The sequence below is a fragment of the Rattus rattus genome, chromosome 4, assembly GCF_011064425.1.
Source record: "Rattus rattus isolate New Zealand chromosome 4, Rrattus_CSIRO_v1, whole genome shotgun sequence".
NCBI lineage: Eukaryota > Metazoa > Chordata > Mammalia > Rodentia > Muridae > Rattus > Rattus rattus.
Window position 1 is genome coordinate 44,313,380 of NC_046157.1, and position 19,752 is coordinate 44,333,131.

At 35.3% G+C, this 19,752-nt stretch overlaps 1 protein-coding gene across 1 annotated transcript in view; it reads right to left on the bottom strand.

The window, feature by feature from the left end:
- Positions 1-19,752, bottom strand: part of Epha6 (EPH receptor A6) — an 893,674-nt gene that overhangs the window by 831,312 nt on the left and 42,610 nt on the right. The gene's annotated exons all lie outside the window — the stretch shown is intronic.

A 19,752-nucleotide genomic window follows, 5' to 3' on the forward strand; every position in this document is an offset into this window, starting at 1 on the left:
ATAACAATTACAAGGTCATATTTAATATGACAGTCTTTTCAATTTAATAAAATAAGCCACACTGTTTATTCCCTGAATTTCTTTTTTAAATGCATATAATATATTTTTATTGAATTTTAAAAAATTTTTTGAGATTTAGCTTATAAATTCTAACCCTTTCACATTATTCCATAGTCTATATATTCTGGTTTATTTATTCCTTTACATACATGAACATTTTTTTTCCACAGCTTTTTCTTCACACATGGTGGTTTAGTCAACAGCACTGGACATGCCTGCTCCATAACAAAAGCACAGACTCAAATGCTATCCCCTTTCCCAGTTTCCCCTCCAGAACCCCGCTATCTCCCCCTGCTTCAATGAGGGTGCTCCCCCACCAATATTCTTTAAATTTCATGCATAGTCTATTAAAATAAAAGCTACTAACAGGTCTCTGTGCTTTGATGTTGCTATGAAATTTTCATGTAAACATCAGAAAAAAATGAAGATGGATCAGAATAAATCATAGCTTCTAAAGCATGGAATACCTAAGCATTAGCTAGAATACTAACTTCAAGCTGAATTAAAGAAAAATTAAAGCTATTAATCTTCCTGTCCTGCCTGTGCCTTTTGCCTGGGCAGATCATCAGTGTGTCTGTCCATTGGAAGACACTGGAAGTCCTAAAGGCCAGGAGATCTAATGTACCAGGGAAACAGGTAAGGTACCCTCCCAAGTAACAGTAGTCTCTGGGACCCCCATGGAGCCCAGCTGACTCAGGACCTATTCACTCTGCTCGAACTGTATCTCCCTTCCCTCCTGTGCCTTCCACCAGGGCAGATCATCAATTTGTCTACCTCTATGATGGCCCCACAGTCTGAAGGCTTCCAGAAGATCAGCTGTATCCAGGGCAACAGATCCCACAGTCTGAAGGCCTCCCAGGAGATCTAATTGCACCCAGGGCAACAGATTATATGCTACTCTGAAGACCCCACATTCTAAGGGCCTTCCAGTAGATGTGCTACAGTCAGGGCCTCAGGCCACATAGGAGACTTACAGTAACCCAGGTACATAAGAGGCAGGCTCCAGACAGAGACACACAGGTCAGTCATCACCAGAGATAACCAGATGACAAGAGATAAGCTCAAGACCATAGTCAACAGAAGCCAATATACTTTGGCACCATCAGATCCCAGATCTCCTACCATAGGAAGCTCTGCCTATCCCAAAACACCTGAAAACCATGATACTGACCTAAAATCCTATATCATAATATAGTCCTTTGAGGAGGATATAAATAATTCAATGAAAGAAATGCAAGAAAACACAGGCAAACAGATAGAAACCCTTAAAGAGGAAACAAATAAAACCCGTAAAGAAATACAGGAAAAGAAAAAACAAACAGGTAAAGGAATTAAACAAAGCAGTCCAAGACCTAAAAGTAGAAGTAGAAACAATAAAGAAATAACAAATGGAGGCAACCCTGGAAATGAGGTCAGGAGTTACAGATGCAAGCAGCACCAACAGAATATAAGAGACAGACGAGAGCATCTCAGACATAGAAGATACATTAGAAGACATTGGTCAAAGAAAATATAAAATACAAAAGAACTCCTATCACAAAATATCCGAGATATCTAGGACACAATGAAAAGACCAAACCTAAGATTAATAGGAATAGAAGAGAAAAGTTTCTCAGGTCCAAGGACTACAAAACATCTTCAACAAAATCATAGAAGAAAACTTCCTCAACCTAAAGGAAGAGATGGCCACAAATGGACAAGAAGCCTATAGAACATTAAATAGATTGGACCAGAAAAGAAAATTCTCTCACCACATGGTAATCAAAACACCAAATGCACATAGTGAAGAAAGAATAGTAAAAGCTGAGAAAGGGGGAACACAATTAGGTATGGGTGGGGAGACAGGACAGGACAAGCACAATGAATAGAGATATGCAACCTCAGAAGGTGGGAGGTATGGGGCCCCTCTAGACACTACCAGAGACCTGGGAGATAAGAGTCTCTCAGGACTCAAGTAGAGGGTCCTTAGATGAAATGTCCAACAGTTGGGATAGTGAACTTCTAAAAACAAACAGGTAAAGGAATTAGGTAAAGGTAAAGTCCACCTCCAGTAGAATGAAAGGGTATCAAGTAGAGGGATGGTGTTGCCATCCTACAGTCAAAAATACTGACCCAGTATTGTTCTTCTCTCAAAGAACTGCAGGGATTAAAATGGAGAAGAGACTGCAGGAAAGGAGGTCCAATGACCAACCCAACTTGGGATCTATTTCAAGGGGAGGCTCCAAGGCCTGACACTAATATGCTATGGTGTGCTTATAGACAGGAGTCTAGCATGGCTGTTCTCTGTGAGGTCCAACAAGCAGCGGACACAACACAGATATAGGACATACTACATGGGACCTCCGTTCTACCACCTCATAACCAACTTCACTCTGACACTAGCAGCACTCCCGTGGCATTTGTAGGCTTTGAACCTTATAATCTATATTTTTTAGTAAATTTTATAGCACTTTCAGTAATTTCTTTAGCGTTGAAGTTAACTAAATTTTCTCATTTTTAAATATTCTCATGTTTCAGCTAAGTTATTCATTTTCATATCAATATAAATTTAAGATTTTTTCTCCAAGTTCAATTCTAAGCTTTTTCTGTAAAAATATATATCATTTTGGGGAAAATAGAAATAAAATCTTATAGAGTAGACAATATTTAAAAAGTAACTGAATTTACAGTGAAATATGTGTCAATAAACTGTGAAAATCAATGTTCTGACAGTGTACTCAGGTTCTAGATTTCTAGAAGCAAAGATGATGATAATATTCAGATGTATATTTTTAAGTGGTTGTGTGCATGGGACCTTGGTGGCTGAGCACTTATGGTTGCAAATGTTGTATATTACAGAACTTCTGTGAGCTTGCGAAGGTTGCCTAGTACAATTGTCCTCTGAGGGAATCCACCCAGCAGCCAATGAAAAGAGATGCTAAGACTCATAGCAAGTATTAGATGGATCTCTGGAAGTCCTGTGGAAAAGTTTGAGAAAGGACGGAGGAACCAGAAGGGGATAAGACTCTACATGAAAACCAACAGGGTCAACTATCCTGGAGCCATGGGTGCTCCAAGAGACTAACCAACCAACCAAACAGCATAAAAGGACTGGACCTGAGCCCCTACACATATGTAGCAGATATGCTGTTGGCCTTCATGCAGGTCCCCAAGCAACTGAAATGAAGGCTTTGCCTGACTCTCTTGCCTATCTATGCATCCTGCTCCTGTAACTAGGCTATTTTGTCAGGCCTCAGTGGTCACGTGGTGGTTGGAAATGGGTTGTAAAGTGAATAAATACAGAAATTAATGGAGAAAAAAATACCTATAAAACATTTCCTATAACCAAAGGTAATTCACAATCTGGTAAAGAAAGCAAAGCTTCCCCAAAACCAATCCCTCCCAAAACAAACCTTCGCTGAAATGAGAGGTGAGAGTTCTCTAAACAGAGAGCATAGAGACCTAATAGGTGTTCCATAGACTTAGCAACCAGGTTAATGGAGATGAGAAGGACCACAATTGCTAGTTGGAAGTGGTAACGCTGAGATGCTATACACTGTTGATTACAACTGATATGATCAGGTTAAAGAGGAAAGGGTTGCTCTCAAGGGATGAGGAAGGGAAATAAATGCAGAATTGGGGAAGCTAAGGGGACAAGCAGCATGCAGGTGAATACATGAAGAAATGAGAAAAGGAGGCTCTTTGGAGGAGAAGGAGGTAAATACAGAAGGAGGGATGAAGGGAAAATAATACTAAGGATGTCTGGAAAAATCACAAGGAAACATACTATTGAGGATCAGATGAAATGTACATTACACATAATTCTGTATAAATATACCTATATTTTTTACATAATCTTTACTCACCTGAGCTGAGAATATCACCAAAGTCCAAAAACCATTTATTCTTTCAATATTCCTTCTGACCCCATGTAAAGAATCTCATTTCTATTCTGTTCTCTGGCATTCGTTTTATGGTTTCTGTCTCTGTAGTTTTACTTTCCCCAGTATATAAATTAGACATCACATGACATTCACACTTTTGAGTCCATGTTTCTTACATGGCATTGTGGAGCTGGCCTTCATATTTGATGCTTTGAGAGCAAACAATCTGGTTCTTATCATGACTAATAATTAATGATTCCACTATATGGAACCCTTACCTTATGGCCAAATAGACTCTTACCATTGAGGATATTAAATTAAAACCATTATAATATTCATATAATATCACTTTGATGAAAATAATTAGACGTTTTGGTTACAAGTAAATGTGCACATCTCCAGTGTCAGGTGTTATTGATTTCTAATCGGTTCACATGTCAAATATTGAGACTGTCTTGCCTCTCTGAGTAATTCTGACATGGGTCCTGTTGCCTTCCTTTTTAGTGTTCACATTCATTCTCAATAATAATGAACAATTATCTTTTATACTACTTGAGAGTGATACTCTAGAAGAAAAACATTATTGTTGCTAAATTTTCCTAGTTTGGATGTATTTACTGATAGATGGATATAACCATATACATTTTCACTTAGTTTTGGTTTGAATATTGGGACATGGTTTCTATATGTTGCCCAGTCTTCATGTGACTCATTATATAGGACACAAAACTAGTCTCTCCTCTGCTTCACCAACCCAAGCATCTGGCATAGCAGTCTCAGTAATAAGGTTTATCTTCATTTGAGTGTTTGTGCCCTCATTTGTTTATCCATTTATTCATTTTTATCTCCAGACCTACAGCTGGTTTTTCATAGCACCAATACTATATCAGAGAAAAATATCATATTCTACTAGAGAATAACAAAGGGATCTAACAAATCATTTCCATAATTTTCTATTGGCCAAATAACGAATACGGCCATACATAAGGGTAAATGAAATACTCCAGGTATGATAAATCCATGCCTTTATAATAACATACTTAGTGAGCATTTTGCAGCTCTGTAGAAAAGCATATTATTTATAAGTGGTGCATAAACTAGATATAATAAAACATGCATTTTGCATTTTCTGTATAAACCAATTCTGCTGAAAGAAATAGCTTCTGAAAGGAAATTTTTCTTGTTGAAATACTCTAGTTAATAAATTGAGAAGGAATGACCAGATTAGGATGCACTATTTGCTATTGCTAATGAATTAATATATTTAGCTAATGGTTTTCCATGGCGGCTAACATCAGAGAAAGAAATAAAACTGGACATAAAATGCTAGAGCTTCTAAAACACTTTCTTTATAGTTTAATTTACTCTATCTTAGTATACAAGTCTAACAACACTGGAAGCAACAAAAAACAAAAATAGGAATCTGCAATAGCACACACACACGCGCACACACACACACTCACACACACACTCACACACACTAACACACACACACTCACACACACACACACACACACCACACACACACACTCACACACACACACACACACACACACACACACACACACACACACTCACACACACACACACACACACCATTGCTTGCTTTATTCAATGCAAGTTATCTTACAACTATAAAAGCATATAACACCAGTATGATAGCTAAATAATCAATCATACTGTTACTTATCTAGCACATTTATACTTTGGAAGTGTTTTGTTATTTCACTATTAAGTAGCAGGATTAGTGATTAGTGATTAATTCACACTAACTGAAGTGAGGACGTGATGATCTCTTCTTCAAGTGATCTCTGAAATGTCTTAATTATCTTATAAAATCAGTATGTCAAAGGAATATCTGCATTCCCATTTTTAGTGTAGCAACCTTTATAGTTGGCAAGAAATGAAAAAATAAATAAAACACACAGAGACATGTACAAACACACACACCGGGGGGATAAGGAGGGAGGGACTGGGGAGGGAGAGGGAGAGGGAGAGGGAGAGGGAGAGGGAGAGGGAGAGACAGACAATGTAGGAACAAAAAAATGAAAATCATTCCTTTACACTGCATGGGAGATTATTATTTTGAACGAAGTAAACAACAATGAAAGATATGTACAGCATGATAACTTTCATCTGTGGAATCTAAGAATATTGATATCTCAGAAGTTGGCAGTATAATGGTCATTATGAAGGGCTGAAGAAATGGGGCGGGCAGAGATTAGAAAAGTCTAATCTATAAAGTCTATATAAAGTCTATATATATATATATATTCATTCTGTAGACCACCTGTTAATTGGGCTATGAAAATGAATAGAGACTTCTCAGGAGAAAAAAATGTAAATTTTTAAGAAATACCTTAAAATGTGTTTGCAACTGTACCAAAAGAAATTTAAAAGCACTTTGAAATTACATTTTACCCTAGTAACAATGGCTAATATTAATAAAACAAAACAGTAAATAATGACAGGATGTGAAGAATGGCTAACCATCTTGTCCTGCTGCTTGAATTGCAATTTGGTGCAGCCACTACGGAAATCAGTAAGGCAATTCTTCAAAAAAAAAATAGATCCACCATGTGCAATACCATTTCTAGGCATATACCCAAAAAAACTCTATTTGCTACTACAGAGACACATGCTCATCCATGTTCATAACTGCTCTATTCATAATATCTAGGACACGGAAAAAGTCTAGATGTCAATCACCTCATGAATGGAGAGTGAACATATGGTACCTATGTAGAATGAAATTTTATTCTGATATAAAGAAAAAAGAAATTATAAAATTCACAGGTGAAAGAATGGAGTTGGAAATAATCATCTGTGTAAGTTAACCTCACAAAGACAAATATCACATGTTCTCACTCATGGTGGATCTTTGTGTTAAATCTTTAAAGTTATGTTTTAATTTGTAATACGTATAAATTCTAAGAAACTAGAAAGGGGCAATTTGTAGATCGGGAGAGGAAAATATCCAAGAGATGGGTAGCAGAAAAATGATTATATAAAGTAGAAAAATTAGTAGATAGTTTAAAATGTGTAAGAGTTGAAAGTGTAGGGCAGAAAGAACATGTGGGTAAAGAGAAATAACATAAGGGAATGTTCAGAAAAGTTATATGGAAATCTACTGTCTTACTATACAAATTTCATTTTTCTTTTTCATATTAAAGGGCTTAGTTGGAGTTAACCTACACATGTGAGAATGCGCTTTAAAGAAGCCAAATTGAGACCCTGTCTTGAAGGCGGGATATCTTTTCTGGAGTTGTTTCTCAGAGTTGTCCAGGAAGTCATCAAAAATAATATAGGGTATTCCTATTGCTCCAGGATGTACACCAAAACTTGATAGTAATAACCTATTACTTAAGACATCACATACTATAGTCACAGCAGACGGAAAAATGAGGTTGATGCTGACTAGGAAGCCTTCTCACTTGCTGATTAATCTTCATAAAACTTAAAAGTGACTTTAGACAGCCGTGAGGAAAAATACACTCTATAGTAACTGTAATAATGACTTGTATGGCAGGACATGCCCATGTGGCAATAATGCCACACATGTTACGAAGGAAACCAACAACATTGTTAATGGATTTAAGGTCTGCTCTAATTGGAGAAATTTCTGCCTGGCACTGTTAGTTTTGCCAAGAACCCATGTTTGGGAAGTTCACAGGCCCAGGGGGTAAACCTAGTACTAGCGTTCTACTAAATGGGCACAATAGTAAGCTGCCCTCTGTGTTTATGTGTCTATAACCATTGACTAGTGCACCCGTCAGATTTCCTCAGAGACGTTTCCTTGTGTAGTGATTGCTGGCGACTCATAACTGATCACATTGCAGACATCCTGTCAGTGGAGTATTCAATAACTAATGAGACATGGTCATCAACTCTCCCAACACTAGAATCTCAGAATTATAGAGGAACAGGGTCAGAAACATTGTAAGAGCTAGATATGAGAAGAACAGAAGCTTAACGGTGTCTTCTCGACATGACACAATAGCTGCATTCTGGAGCAATAGCAACTGTGGATGCACAAGGTCTGCACAAGAGAAAGAAAATCCACATTCTTCTATGGGTATGGGAAGGCCTCATGAGTTCCAAAAATAACCGGTAAGCTTTTTTCAGTTGGCGGCTTCTTGGGTAGGAAGATAGAGTTTATTTTTGTTTTATTTTATTTTTTATGGGTGGTCTTTAGAAACTCAATCATGTTTCAATGACTGGCCTTGGAACTAAGGAGTATAAGCCAGCACAAATTGGATTTCCTGAATTATTACAAAAGAAAAGAGGATATTAAGGGGAGGTGGTGGGTGGATCTTAGAAGAGCTAGGTAAATGATAAGTGTGGTTAATATGCGTTGTATGAAGTTCTCAAATAATTGATAATAATATAATAGACTAATAATACTTTTGTAATTTTAAGTTTATTTTTAATAACTAATGCTTATACAGTATGTGTAGTATTTTTATTTTTTTATTATCCTACTTTCAATTATTTCTTGAGGTCAATTGATTACAATTACAAATAATTGTGCATATTTAATATATACAATTTAATAATATTAGATATAAACAGATACCCACAAATCTATTAATTCAGTAAAAATCATAAACAAATTCACCACCTTTAAAGGTTTTCTTTTGCTGACATTTCCTTTTGTTGTTTTTCTCCTATCATCAAATAATACTTTTCTGTTGCACATACAATATAGCCTAGAACAGCCATTATGCTGTATAACAGATCATTGGAATTTATTGACCTAGTGTATCTGAAAATTTATTGAATGATTGAATACACATTACTTCAAGTAAAATGAATTTTGAGTAGAATTTGAATAAAATTTGGAATATATATATACATTATTGAACAGTATATATATATATACATTCATTGAACAGTAACTTGCTATTTCTTTTCTCAGGCCCACTCAGTCATACCCCACTCTGCTCACTGAAGTGTAAATAAATAATGCAATATTGGTCTTTGATAATTGATTCACTGCATTCTGGATAGGATTTCTAAAGTCTAACCATTTTATGACAAAGAAGGAAACTTAGTTGTTTCTTAAGGCAGAATACAACTCAATGGCATATAGCTACCGTGACTGGTTTATTCAATTTTTCTTTCTAATAGACATTGAAGTTTTCTGTACATCTTTTCTATTTTGTTTTATTTCCTAATGAATATGAAAGTGCAGGTTTAAACATCCTGACTTATTCTTTCTTAATAAATACCCCATAAATGGAAAATTATTTTCTCTTTTTAACTTTTGTGAATAAGGGAAAAAAACCCTTTTCCTTTTTGTGTTTTATATAGAAAATTTGCAGGTACTATCAATAAGTAAAAATATTCAAGCACAACAATTACAGAAAGAACCATGAAAAGAACCACCATTACTTAAGTTTATCAACAGTATTTTACTGTGTTTCCAAAAATTACTGATATTAGGGCTGGTGTATTAATTGGTCAATTGATATAACTACAATTCTGTCTAGAATTTTTGTTTAGGTTTACTAGTCCTAATAGTTAATTTATTTTAACACAAATACAAAGAGACAACAGAGGTTGTCTATTAGTACAGAGGATGTTTTTGTGGGAGGGGAAATCATTAATCAATAGTGCAGAGATTCTTTTGAAGGGAGGGGAATTATTTACTAACTTTCAGGAACAAGATTCTCCTAACTGCTGTATTTTTATATAAAAGCCATGCCTTTAAAAAATTCCTAATAGCAATTTTTTAAAATGGCATCATAGACAAGAAAATGATGCATTGATATTAAAATAAACTTGAAAACTGTGGATGCTTTAATATCATTACAGTACATGGGTGTTTTAACTTCACCATTTGTGTCATACACAAAACCCCACAATGCAGATTTCCCAGACTAATTACAGTGAACCCAACAAGGTGAGAGCTCCTCCTGCTGGCTTTAAACAAAAGGCATCCAGTGCCTGCCAGAGTGGGAAATCACTGTACCCAGCAGGAGAACAACAAATTACAGCACCGAAGTCAGTAGATTTTATTATAAATAGAACGGCAATAGTTCAAATTGCAGTTAGTTATGTATTATAACTCAAAACATAAATTTTACTTAGCAAAACTCAAAATGTAATTATTTATTTTAAATAATGAGAAATTAAACAAAAAATACTAGAGTGATATAAATACAATATTATTCTGAAACTTATGATGCAATATACGGCATAGAATATGTTTGGAAAGCTTTATAGGATTTTCACATTAATTTTTGAAAAAAATTCAGGATATTATATTTATCTTTAAAAATACTCTGAATACATAGTGTTAGTATTGCTTATACTTTTGGAAAACTAAAAATATTTTCTGTGCCAGAAGCAAATATTAAAAAACGAAATGAACTTTAATAGTAGTAGAATAAATGCAAACAGACATGAATATAAGATTCAACACTTAATATAAATATTATGTCTTTAATTTACCTACTTTTAAGCTCCTTTATTAAACTTAAATGACACTTTATTAAACTTAAAATCATGTAGTATATTTATTTACAATATATAATAAATGGAATAATAACAATAAAATTTTAATAAAATAAGAATGAAAAGAATAAAAGAATATAAAATTGTTTGTGAATCGTTTTGAAAATAAGGAAACAAGATGTTTCATGGAAAAGTTCTCCTTTACTGAGAGTTGGAATAAGAGTGCTTGCCCAGCATACAGAGAACATCCAACACGACATAAACTGGAAATGAAAGTGATTTGCCTATAGCTGCTGTACTCTTAGAGAGGGAGAAGAAGGAAAATCAGCTATATAGGTTATCTTGTCCTTTTTGGCTACATGATTATAAAACTAATGTTGTATATGAAAGGTCAGCATGAAATTTATGGATACATGGATACTATCTGTCTGTCTATCTTTCCTTGTATATTCATATAGATATTTATATATTGATATATATATATAATTATCTAAAATATATAGTTTTAGATAATTTTATTATAGAAATAAAAAATACCATCACATGAGCTAAGTATTGTCTCTAAAATACATTTTAGTTAGTTCCTTAAGAATTCTATATATGTATACAACATACTTTGATTATATCAGCTCCCTTCCCCTTCCTAATTCCTCACAGATCCACCCCCAACAAGTATTGTTTGTGTTTGTCATATATTCACGTGGGAGGATCCATACACTGAAGCTTGGCCCATCTATTGGCAAATATACTTCCTCCATTCCAGGATGCTGACTCTTATGATAGCAATAGTCTTAAAAGTTTAAACAATCACAAGTATTTGCTTGGGTGCTTTCGTTAATGAATTTTATGCATGGAGGATAAAGCATTTATTTTAGATTATTCTGCTTTAGTGCTAGTTAAAAAAAAACAGGTAAAAAAGAACTTGAGTCATTTGGAACAATGGAGCAGGACAACAGGGTCTGATAGCTTGTTTCACTAGCTTTAGCATTTCATATCACTCCTGTATCACTAACTGAATGAATAAAAGGAATACTTCTATTATAATCTGAGAAGTATCAGTTATATAAACAAACATGTACCTTAATACAATAAATTGGATGTTGTCTAGATGAATAATATACTCTCCAGGTGCTTCAGCTGACTCTCAAGTTTATCAAAATTAATCCAGGTTTGACAAAACTGCCTCCTTTATTCAGTAAACACTAAAGATTTTTACTTACAGACCTGTGTACTATACTGTTACAATCAATATTTAATCCTTCCCGAAGCTAATAGAGATTTCTGGGAATGTACATAGGATTAAATGCTTACCCTTCAAATGCCTTTCTATGTATTGATATTATTTTCAAGGCAACACTGTGCAAAGAGGATCATTGCTTTCTATAAATAAGGAAGCCAGCTTAGTCTACAGAGATTGACACCAGTTCGTTAATTGTATTGAGAACATTTTGTTTAGTTGTGCCTATGTTTATTTTTCTCTACCCTTTTTCACTTGTCTTTATGTAAGTGATATTTGTGATTACTTTTATCCAGCCCTTAAGTTCTGAGAACTTGGAAAATCACATTTTGAATGATAACATACTAAGGTTAAATTACTTTCACAAATTAGAGAGAAATTTAAATGTGGAACTTTGGTCTTTTATTTAACTACAAAATATCTTTTTTAGAAAGTATGTCTGTTTTACTGCAAAATAAATTATTCCATTAATTTCAGGTCTATACCTATAGATTTGGTTATTATTTAAATGGAAAAAGTAGCACAATAAAACGACAAACTATACACATTCTAATGATGAAGCTCCTTGGGAGTTATTTTCAAATAAATGAATTTGTTATTATTTAGAAGCACAGCAAACTATAAAGTCATAATTATCACTAGGAATCTATCAAGAGAAAGTTGCTAATAGCTTATCAAAGTGTGACTAGAATGTCTTTCCTCACTTTTACAACTGCCATTTCCTCTTTCCAGGCATATCTAGATATTTGTCTTTTTTTGATAGTTTTTAATGTGCTTCTGATTATAAACACTCCTTAATACTTCATTATGAGGACTGACCAGAGAGACCCAATGAAAACCCAAGGGTGGGACACATCTTAGCAATTCTTCTACTACAAAAGGAATCTGATCAATGTCAGTATATTCACCTGTGTGTCCACAAGGTAGTTAGACATTTCTATCAAATTATTGCTACCAGTCTGCCTACAAAGAGTAAGAGGATTAAAAATTTCATGTTGCTACTGCACAGTATTATAAAATTGTTTCACTTGCTCCATTCTGAACATGAAGTAATTACAACTGCCTCAACTACACAGGGTTTGATGAGGATGAGGAAGAGGAAGAGGAGGAAGAGGAAGAGGAAGAGGAAGGAGGAAGAAGAAGAAGAAGAAGAAGAAGAAGAAGAAGAAGAAGAAGAAGAAGAAGAAGAAGAAGAAGAAGAAGAAGAAGAAAAAGAAGAAAAAGAAGAAGAAAGGCTATTTGTCTTTAGTCTGAGTGTTAGCAGTTTCAAGGCACATTTAATAAATGTCCTGAGTCTCTTATGTTTTCCACAAAGGTGTCCCACTTAACCAAGTTCATTGAAGCTGCTCCCTATTGCTTCCAAGGCATCAAAGTCTTGTAAGCCTTTCTACTTCTGTCCTGTGTATTCCAACTTTGTTTTTAATGTGCTTTAGACAACTTACTTTTCTGAAAACACATTACAAAACTGAAGGTTTGAAATACACTTAAATTATTTTTCCTCTACCTCTGGTAAAAGAAACTATGATCATCATTTTATTTAAAATTTTATTCACAATTCAATGACTGTTTCTATTACAATGTATATTTAATTAATCAATTTTTAAAAGACATTATTGCAACCCTTTAAAACAGAAACAATAGAAATTTTCTATTCAAAGAAACTGATTTTAGATGGGCGTAGAAACAGTGTTTATGAGTAATAGTCTTTATTTTCATTCTTGAAAATTGAAGAGACTTTTCCTTTGTAGTGTTGTTTGCTTTTATTGTACCTACATGAACCTAATATTAATAAATTTCTATAGTTCTCAGTTGGGTGCTAAGGTATCCAGAAATGCTATTTGATCATATTTTGTTGGTACTACCCCAACAAGAGACCATAGAGCTTCTGTCATATATTACTGTTATGTACTAAAGACGTTTTACAGTCTATAGGATAAAATATCTATCTTCTTAGGGTTCAAGTGGGATATTATCACTTCCACAGTTAGAATTTTTATGTTGACCCCCATGGCACAGTTTTTCCAGACATACGAATAGCAGAAGAGATTAAATGTCCTGAATGAGAAGTGAAGCTGTGGAGAGTTCTCAGGTATTTAGGAGACTGTGTGAAGTTGAGTTGCTGGGTGGTTTGTTTGTTTGTCTGTCTGTTTTTAAGATAGGGCATCCAATATCATGCCATTGGCATCAGCATCTTCATCAGCACCAGAGCTGTCAACACTCGGATCACTTATTCCACTTTCTAAAGATGCCAAAGATAGAACAAATAGAAATGCATCCCAGGAGTCCAGAAAATGAGAAATATGTATTTTCTGCCTGTAAGATGTTCTCTCAAATAATCTCAAGTACATTAAAGATTTACCAAATTTGTCTAGAGAGGAATAATAGTGAATTAAACACTATGAAAAGAAGACATTGATAAAAATATACTTGGAGACAATTTGATAGGATATAGTTTCAAATTAATTGAAGAGCAATCAAAGTAATGTATTAATATCAATTAAATTTTAAATTATACTTCCTTAGAGTCTGAGCCCCCTCTTCTCTCTCTCTCTCTCTCTCTCTCTCTCTCTCTCTCTCTCTCTCTCTCTCTCTCTCTCTCATAAAATTAATTCAAATAATGGAAGAATGCAGTTAGTGGAAACAAGTGTGGTCAAAGTACTGAAGGAGAAGTTCAAAATATGGAGAAAAGTAGGTGTGGAAATGTTCATGTTCAGTCTGTGGTGAATTTGCTCATGTGCCATTTACATATATCTATTGGACATAGCAGCTAAAGTAGTCACAAAGAAATACGAAATCAAAATAGATATTGTTCTGAGTCTAGAATGAGCAGTGAGGAAAGACACACCTTTTCTACTTTCTGGAGTCTTTTTTTTTTCCTTCTCCATAGTTCCTTTTGAACCACCAGTGCCCTCAAGCTGTTTGCTCACATAAACCCTATGTATCTACCCTACCTATAACATACACGATGTTTAAATGACCTCTTCTTATCAGCAACTCTACTGAATGAATGCATCTTATGAAGTAAATATATTGCTAAATTAGCGTGTAGACTTGCTTATGAATACTAATTTCCACTCTTACTTCTGGAACACCTTTTTAAAAATATAATTTAAATGAGAATTGTGTGAATTCTAGTACCATTTTGGTGATAGCAATTGGGAAAATTTTCAAGGTTATCTAAAAATCACTACACCTACAAAATTCCTCATAGGAATCTCTTGAAAAATAAATTTCAAAGCTCTTATACTCCATTTTTATCCAGAGATAAGACTTGTCATTAATATTGTGTATTATCTAACTGTGCATAGCCAAAATTTATTAACTGTTGTGAATTGCTTTCTTCTAAAACAAGTAATTGTTTAATTCTCTGCACCTATCCTGATCTAGCATCAATGAGCTTTGACCTTATTAGCCACTACACTATGTGAACAACACTTGTTCTATGAAAGAGAGAGAAGAAGAGTAATAATATAGTTTGCTTGGGTCATGTGTCTCATATTCTCTCCACATTGAGTTTGTTATATTAAGGGACCCACTAAAGAAGTCTTCAAAACAGATATAAGCAGAAGAAATTTCTTTCCTTAGATTTCTTTCCATATCTCTGCTAGTCTGTTAAAGAGGTAGACCAAACTGCATTTTAAAGAGTCTTTTCTAAAGCAACTAACGAAGACTGTTCATGGACCTGCAGATTTCATAGTCAACCGTTCGTGAAACACACTATCGAGTCATGAAAGTGGAAAATCTATTCATACACTCTCACAAAGTTTGGGAAGATGCTACTCTGGAATAATTTAAATAAAAACATATTTTTTGAACACTATTACCATGCTCCAGCATACTTGACTGCCTGAAGGACATGAGTTGTCTTCTAAGAAGACAAATTGAATCATACCAAATACTCTGGTAAGTAACAGTGCCCATGGATCAAGCAAAAGCGTTTATAATAAAAGAAATGTAGCCATGATAAGAATTCCCATAAAATATGTAACAAGCAGTTGTCAAGGCATTTGTACATTAAGCAGCCTTTGGCACAATTGTCTGATAAAGTCATGAGGAGGATGTGGGATAACTTCTTACTGGAAACGACTAAGGAAATGTCAGAGTAATGACAGATTGAGAGGCACAGAGACTGCAAGGCAACATATCCTTTCCAGCATATTTCTGAAGGGAACAGGAGTCAGGAGGAAGAAGGGTTCATAAATGAAACATTTACAAATGTGACCTGTGCCAGGAGCAGTATGACTTTGGTATAGAGAAACGAATGGCAGATGGAAGCTTTATTGTTGGCATAAAAATAAACTTTTAAAAACCTACATTAGTGTCATCATTACCCTGTAGGGGAGGTACATCATTAAGGAGTATTGTCAAACTGTTTATTACCAGGACCGTCTGCAATAAAGCAAATGCTGTAGAAATGACAAAACCATTTTAAAATTTAGGCAAATGAAGAATTTTAGTTTCTCAAATGTAATTAAGGACAAGAAAGTCTTTCGTGGGACACTAAGGAGTCTCCTAATTTTACTGATTACCTAAGACATAGATTGTGGAAAAAATAATTTTGACACACCCTTATGAATTGCTTTTTGTCTTCCTTTTCTTTTCTTTGTTCAAACATGCTCACAAATAGCTCCTGCTGGCCTCAAACTCACTAAGTGGCTCAGACTAGCCTTGGATTTCCGGTCTTTTCCTTTGTTTCACTATTATGGCGGATAAATGTGTGCATCAGTAAAAACTCTTTAGGGGAAGTCAACAGGGATCAAAGTCTGTCTTTGATCCTCATGATAGTGCTCAATATTATTCTCTAAGGAGATGAAGAGATAGGGGAATGAACTGTTTCTTGTTGTTCATGCATACAGGAAACCAGTTTATAAATGAAAAGGATATTTTATTCACTGGTGGTTTGTCTCACAACAGAATCTCTTTTCCTGTAGTTATGCTCACCACGTTATAAATCAACGTAATAAATTACTGACAATGTATCGCCAGGTTTTTCTTCTGAAAAAGCCTCCTGCTACACCTGATCAATTTCAATTTAAAAAATAAATTTAAAAAGCCATTATCCAATGAGGCTAAAGAAACACCAAGGATGTTTTTGCATATTTTTAATTTTTTTTTTGAGACAAAACTGCATGGACCATAATGATCTTGATCTTGTAATCATCCTGCTTCAGCTACCTGAATACAATAATTGCAAGCATGACACTCATACTTAGAATAAGGAGTTCTTTTCAGGCTAACTAAAAGGTTTTTCAAATATTGTTGCTTATATTGCTGGAATTTTAAATATTATTTACACACAGTGTCCATAGTTGTAGCTTATATTTTATTGGACAAATTTTGGAAATTACAATTTTTAAAATTATTTTTATTTTTCCATCTTTATTAAATTGGGTATTTCTTATTTACATTTCAAATGCTATTCCCTTTCCCCGTTTCCAGGTCAACATCCCCTAGCCCCACCCCCTCCCCTTCTATATGAGTGTTCTCCTCCCCATCCTCCCCCCATTACCGCCCTCCAGCCAACAATCACATTCACTGGGGGTTCAGTCTTGGCAGGACCAAGGGCTTCCCCTTCCACTGGTGCTCTTACTAGGATATTCATTGCTACCTATGAGGTCAGAGTCCAGGGTCAGTCCATGTATAGTCTTTGGGTAGTGGCTTAGGCCCTGGAAGCTCTGGTTGGTTGGCATAGTTGTTCATATGGGATCTCAAGTCCCTTCAGCTCTTTCAGTCCTTTCTCTGATTCCTTCAACAGGGATCCTGTTCTCAGTTCAGTGGTTTGGGACTGGCATTCACCTATGTATTTGCTGTATTCTGGCTGTGTCTCTCAGGAGACATCTACATCCGGTTCCTGTCAGCCAGCACTTCTTTACTTCATCCATCTTATCTAGTTTGGTGGCTGTATATGTATGGGCCACATGGGGGCAGGCTCTGAAAGGGTGTTCCTTCAGTCTCTGTTCTAAACTTTGCCTCCCTAACCCCTCCCAAGGGTATTCTTGTTCCCTTTTTAAAGATGGAGTGAAGCATCCATATTTTGGTCATCCTTCTTGAGTTTCATGTGTTCTGTGTATCTAGGGTAATTGGAGCATTTGGGCTAATAGCCACTTATCAATGAGTGCATACCATGTGTGTATTTCTGTGATTGACTTACCTCACTCAGGATGATATTTTCCAGTTCCGTTCATTTGCCAACAAATTTCATAAAGTCATTGTTTTTTGATAGCTGAGTAATATTCCATTGTGTAGATGTACCACATTTTCTGTATCCATTCCTCTGTTGAAGGGCATCTGGGTTCTTTCAGCTTCTGGCTATTATAAATAAAGGCTGCTATGAACATAGTGGAGCACGTGTCTTTTTTTATATGTTGGGGCATCTTTTTGGGTATATGCCCAAGAGAGGTATAGCTGGATCCTCAGGCAGTTCAATGTCCAATTTTCTGAGGAACCTCAGACTGATTTCAGAATGGTTTTACCAGTCTGCAATCCCACCAACAATGGAGAAGTGTTCCTCTTTCTCCACATCCTCGCCAGCATTTGCTGTCACCTGAGTTTTTGATCTTTGCCATTCTCACTGGTGTGAGGTGAAATCTCAGTGTTGTTTTGATTTGCATTTCCCTTATGACTAAAGATGTTGAACATTTCTTTAGGTGTTTCTTAGCCATTCGGCATTCCTCAGCTATGAATTCTTTGTTTAGCTCTGAAACCCATTTTTGATAGGGTTATTTGACTCCCTGCAGTCTAACTTCTTGAGTTCTTTGTATATTTTGGATATAAGCCCTCTATCTGTTGTAGGATTGGTAAAGATCTTTTCTCAATCTGTTTGTTGCCATTTTTTCCTAACAACAGTGTCCTTTGCCTTACAGAAGCTTTGCAGTTTTATGAGATCCCATTTGTTGATTCTTGATCTTGGAGCATAATCCATGGGTGTTTTGTTCAGGAAATTTTCTCCAGTGCCCATGTGTTTAAGATGCTTCCCCACTTTTTCTTCTATTAGTTTGAGTGTATCTGGTTTGATATGGAGGTCCTTGATCCACTTGGACTTAATCTTTGTACAGGGTGATAAGAATGGATCGATCTGCATTCTTCTACATGCTGACCTCCAGTTGAACCAGTGGAAATTCCAATTTTTGACAATTCATTGCTTCTTTAAATTTTTTTCTTTTTTTTTTTATTTTTTGAATTTTTTATATAATTTAGAATGTTATTCCCTTTTTTCGACAAACATCCCTTCCCCTTCCTTGGGTGTTCCCCTAAAACCCTCTCCCCAACAGTCTAGTTCACTGGGGTTCAGTCTTAAGGAAGGGCTTACTGGTGCTCTTACTAGGATATTCATTTGCAACCCTGAGGTGTCCAGGGTCAGTCCATGTATAGTCTTTGGGTAGTGGCTTAGTCCCTGGAAGCTCTGGTTGGTTGGCATTGCTGTACATATGGGGTCTCGAGCTCCTTCAAGCTCTTCCAGTTCTTTCTCTGATTCCTTCAACAGGGGTCCCGTTCTCAGTTCAGTGGTTTCCTGCTGGCATACGCCTCTGTATTTGCTGTATTCCTTCACTAAAAATGTCGTTTTAAGAATTAGTGTGTGTACGTGTGTGTGTATGTGTGTAGGTGTATGCATCTGTGTAAAAGTGTAAGTTTCTGGCAACAAGTGAAAGATATAGAGAAATGTCAGGTATCCTGCAAATATTCTCTAAATCATTTTTTAAAAGATGATATCTCTCACTAGACCTGGGTTTACACTAGTGGATAGAAAGTCCCAGTGATTCTACTGACTTCAACTGTCACACTCCTGGGGTCCTGTGAGGTTTATGACATGAGTGCTAGATATTTCAATGCAGGATTCTACATTTATGCATAAAGTATTATGCATGCTGAAGTTCATCTTCATCTCCAAGGGCATGTTATAGGAGAATTACAGTCCCATTTCTACAGCCTGATTATATGTACGTCTATATCTCTATCTATCTATATCTATATCTATCTATATCTATCTATACATAGATAGATATATCTACAGGGTTTATACATATATTTGTGTATATGTTATATATGTATACAATATATGGATATATATTATATAGGTATATATACATACATACGTGCATATATATACACATATGGTTAAAATCAGGACAGAAA